This window comes from Phalaenopsis equestris, unplaced genomic scaffold, assembly GCF_001263595.1.
Source record: "Phalaenopsis equestris unplaced genomic scaffold, ASM126359v1 Scaffold000164, whole genome shotgun sequence".
In the NCBI taxonomy this organism is placed as follows: Eukaryota; Viridiplantae; Streptophyta; class Magnoliopsida; order Asparagales; family Orchidaceae; genus Phalaenopsis; species Phalaenopsis equestris.
The window spans coordinates 112,821-118,434 of NW_018164606.1; positions in this window are offsets into that span (position 1 = coordinate 112,821).

Genomic DNA, 5,614 nt, shown 5'->3' on the forward strand with positions numbered 1-5,614 from the left:
TGCTTTTGGAGAGAATCTATTGCTTTAGGAGAGACCACTGGTGGCAATTGGCTAAAAAAAATACATTCTTTATGAGAAGTCGAAACAACTACACATAAAATGAAACACATAGAGCAGATGAGGAGAGGATAGAACCTCTAAAACCTATTAGGCCTGCCAATATAAAGACTTATGAATCTCATGTTGGATGAAGATCTGGAAGTAGGACTAGGGATATTCCTTTTACTTCAAGTACTTCTAGTACCCCTACTATTCAGGAACTTATGGAGCAGATGATGATCCAACAGGAAAATATCTTAAGACTGTATAGTAAAATGGAAAATATGGAGGTCAGACATGCTCACAATGATGATTTGATAAGACAGAAGTTCAAATATGATGCTCCTTATGATGATGCAATGGTCAAATATATGAAGGGTGATCACTCAGTTCAGTTTCCTACCCACCCTATTTTTACTCCATATCAGCAGCAGAACTTGGATGTGGAAGAAGAAGAAGAAGAAGACGATGATTGGTGATATGTGTGTTAGATTTTTATTTATTTTTATGTTTGGTTAAACTTTATTGTTTAGACTGTTTGTTTATGGATTGTGATACTTTATTTTAATTTTATGCTATATTGTGTACTCTAGATTTGTGAAACTGCTGAAAGTTAATAACTTTTAGTACGTTGTTGGATGTATTGGTAGTTAACTCTTTCTCAGCAAATTTTTATATGTATTATGTGTTATTTAATGTTTTAAGTCTTGTAGCTTTTCATATTAGCACATACAATATTTCAGAGTTAAGTTTCAAATCAGAACCTTCAACTAGTACGTATTTTCTTTATGTATTAAATGTTTTCTTTCACCCTTTTTTTTCAATTTTTCATTTAAAATCTTTTAAAAATTTAAGTTTGGGGGAGAAGAAAATTTTCTTTTTAAAAGAAAAGAGACATAATTTTATTTGTCCTCAATTACTTATATTTTCAAAATATTTTTAAATACTTAAAAATTTTTGTGGACATGACCTTTAGTATTAGAGGATAACTTTAGATAATTATATTTATGTTTTTAAATCTATAGTAAGCTTAATTAAAATTTTTTAAATAATAAAGGTTAATTTCAAAGATCAAGATATTTGGTATGATAGAATAAGACTATATTTTTATATTTTAAGTAAAGGAATTTGTATTTTTGAAGTATTAAAAATCTTAGAGATTCATGTAAGAGGAAAAGATTAAAACTTTATGAAAAATCTTTAAAGCTAATATAAATTTATTAAGTAAAGGAATGTGAAAAGTTTTTAACTTTAAGAAGAGGATAGTGATGTTCAAAATCATTAAAGGTTATATAGATATAGTAATCCTCACATAAAAAAAAGAGAAAAAGAAAAGAAAAGAAAAAGGATTGAAAATGATCCTAAAAAAAGGATGTGGGGAGAAGCTTGAGGAGAGCCTAATTAAAAGTTGGTTTCACTTGAATCAACTTAAAGAAGAAGGCTTGGCTACATTTTTTAAACTTATATTTCAGTATTAACATATTTACTAGTAAAGTTCATGAAGTTCTTTTTCATATGGATATTATAATTGGCTTAAATATGAATAATTTGCAATTTTCCTTGAAAAGAATAGAGAATCAAAAATCTTAGACTTGACTGCTAAATATTCTTATACCTTTAGTATTAACTGGAGTTATTTTAAATTTTTCTTAAGTTATACTATTATATTTAGTGAACTAAGATATGGAAATCTAGAGGTAAAATCTTTACCAGGTGTAGTAAAGGAGTTACTTAAGGACAAGTAACATTTAAGTTTGGCGGATTTTGATACACAAAAAATATATGTATTTTTTATTTTTAAACCCATATTTTTAAACCCATATTTTATACTTATTTTTTGTGATATTACACTTTAATGGAAGGTATTTTTTTTGTTTTATTGCAGGTTATTGATTTTTATGACTTGAAGCAAAAATTAAGCAAAAAAAAATGAAATTTGAAGTTAAAATGGAGAATTTAAAAAATTATTCGTTGGCGCTAGGCTGGGCGCTGACGGCGCCGTTTGACAAAGAAAATGGATTAATTAAATGGCCTTTGGTGCCGACGATGCCAGAATGGGCGCTGACGGCGCCAATATCGGTGTAGACTCTATATCTAGAAGATTCGACGAATTTGGACCCTTTTTGAAGAGTTTTTTAATGCACCCATTAGAGAACTGACACTAGGCTTTATTTAAGGCTGAAATGTGATCAGAACCCCTCCCCCTTGCACCATTTCATGTTCTTCCACTCACTCAGTTTTCCTCTTCGCACGCTTATATTCCATGTCATTCCATGCCATTAGTTAGTTATTGTCTTTATAGTTTTGAGTTTTTGTGGTGATTTTAAGTGTGAATTCTTCTCTAAGAAGTGTTGAAGAGGAAGAGAAGTGAGAGATTTCTTCTTCCTACATTTCCTAAGAGAGGCTACAAGGGATTTGCTTTGAGAAAGAGTTTCAGATAAGTGTTGTTTGTTTATTATTGTTGTATGAACTTTCTTTTATATATGAAATTTGTGATTTGTTATATCTTTCTCATGAAGTCTGAGTTGTTTTCTTTATCTTTCTACCTACTCTGAGATATAGTCAAATGAAGAGATAATTTGGATGTGCCAATGTTAAAAGATAAAATAAATTGTGATGATTTTTCAACTTTGAACTTAAACCGCTCTTACTTTACTCTTGATCTGTCCAATTGAATTGTTAAAATATGTTGTGAAACATATGATCCGAGAAATGTAGTATGAGTTCTACAAGAGAGTGAGAATCACATTTAAGTCCACGAAGGAGTATTTCGTTCATGTAATGAAGTGCAAATAAAAAGGGAAATATACTTTGTTGGTTGTAGAATTAAAGATTTCTAGGGTGATAGACTAAAAATCCCCAATTCAATCTTAGTGTTTAAAAACTAAAGCGAGAGTTAGCCTTCAGGGGAAGCGGAGTGGGAGCCAATATCCTCCTAGCCTAGCCACGGATTTAGGGACTAAACCTAAGATTAACCAATGGTTTTCTTTAATACTAAATTAGGGTAGAGAATTAAAATTGCTCCTATTTGGCACAATACAAATCTAAACCATTTATCTCATCTCATTTCACCAAAAAACTCATTTTAGTGGGAAAGATGTTTTTTCATATAAGAAAATTTAATCACATAAACATAGTTTAGTAGTTACTATTTTTAAACTCTTCATTTATGTTTTCTCAGTAGTTAATAATTTAGTTTTGTTAGTATCTTACACATTCAAAATTAGTGACAGCAATTTCATTTCATTCTATGAATTTTCTAGTTAATTTATCATTTTAAATTTAAAACTTCCTCATGGGATCGATATTTGGGACTTAAACAGAAGGTCTTATATTACTTGATAACGGTACATATACTTGCGTAGAATCCCAATCTTAGGTGCTTAACATAAATATTACTAAAATACTACAACAAATTTTTGGCACCGTTGTAAAGCGGAGTAAACTTTATAAATTTTACACAACTATATTTCACCGGGATCAGTTTAAACCTCATTTAGGTCTAACTTAAATGAACTCCCAATTGGACTCAACCCAATTGAAGTTAAGTCTGAAACTCAGACTTAACTTAGTTCACTTTGGTTAAACTTAACATAAACTCTAAATGTTGGGTTTAATCCATAGTATACCCAAAATAAAGCTTAAACCTATAGCCAATCTAACTTGAGCATAACCCTGAATATTGGGTCTAACTCATATTTGACCCAACCTAGACCTTAAAACTAGGTTCCACCTAACTTGAACCTAATCCTAAATGTTGGTTCTAACCCATATTAAACCCAACCTAAACCATAAGCCTAGGTTCAACCTAACTTGAACCTTACTAAACCCTAAGTGTTCGTCATCTTAAACCCAACTAAACCCTAAAGTGTTGGGTTTATACACCTTAAACCCAAGTAAACCATAAATGTTGGGTTTAATCCATAGTAGACCCAACATAACCTTAAACCAATGGTCAACCTAACTTGAACCTAACCCTGAATATTGGGTCTAACCCATATGAGAACCAACATAAACCTTAAACCTAGGTTCAACCTAACTTGAACCTAACCCTAAATGTCAGGTTTAACCCATATTTGACCCAACATGAACTGTAAACCTAGGTTTAACCCACCATAAACCCAACTAAATCCTAAGTTTTGGGCTTACCCATCTTAAACCCAACTAAACCATAAAGTGTTGGTTTTATCCACCTTAAACCCAACTAACCTAAATGTTAGGTTTAATCCATAGTAGACCTAGCATAAACCTTAAACCTATAGTCAACCTAACTTCAACCTAACCCTAAATATTGGGTCTAACCCACCAACCTAAACCTTAAACCAGGCTCAACCTAACTTGAACCTGACCCTAAATGTCTGGTGTCGGGTGTAACCCATAATTAACCAAACCTAAACCGTAAACCAAGGTTCAACCTAACTTGAACCTAACCCTAAATGTTTGGTCTAACCATATTAGACCAAACTTAAACCCTAAATCTTGGTTCAACATAACTTGAACCTAACCCTAAATGTTTGGTCTAACCCATATTAGACCCAACCTAAACCCTAAACCTAGGTTCAACCAAACTTGAACCTAACCTTAAATGTTGGGTCTAACCCATATTAGGCCCAACCTAAACTCTAAACCTAGATTCAACCAAACTTGAGCCTAACCTTAAATGTTGGGTCTAACCCATATTAGACTCAACATAAAACTTAAACCTAGGTTCAACCTAATTTGAACCTAATCCTAAATGTTGGGCCAAACCCATTGTCAGCATTATTTTGGGGGTTGGTTTGGTTGTGGGGTTGCCCGTAAGAAGCTGTCGGTCACCGGAATCGAAATCCAGTTGCCCGCTTTGGAAGGACGTTGAACTATGAAATCAAACTAACCCTATATTTTTCGTAGTTTAAAATGAAAGAGCACTGTACCTCAAATCATGTATCTATCCCGAAGGATAAACACAATAATTGAGGATGAGGCTCGATCAAATAAACTAAGGAAAGTATGACGTCCGTTTGGTCTGCGAAACATTTGTATTTGTCGACAAGTTCCCATATTTAATATAAAGGATCAAATAGGGTTTATATTAAACTGGGTTCGGACATGCTTCCTATAAGGGCAAGCCCCTATAGTTAATTACATCCTAAATGACCAAAGTCACTTAAGAAGACTCTCGATAAAAATCAGAAAATATTATCATCAAGGAGTTTCAAAGGTTAGGACGTTTCAATGAGATCGGGCATAGAGGTGTGAAAGGGGATTGGTTCAAATTTGGAACTTTTTGTTGTAGAGTTCAATGGAGGAAGAAATAGGAGATGTCATGGATCCAGAGGAGAACCCCAGTGACTTCTCAAGCTAACCTAATGTTTGGCTTCACTTCTGAGGAGAAATATTTAGGTGTTTCATCCTGCCAATTTTATTAGTTAGGGCTTACATTTGTGTGAAACTATCACATAAATAGCTTGGAAGATGTGAGGGTTTAGGTCGTGACGAACGACGACCTAGAAATCCTAAGACGAGTTAGAGCTTATATTGTATAGCAGGGCTGTGCAAATGCCTAAAGATAAGGTGAGGATTTACGTTGCATAAG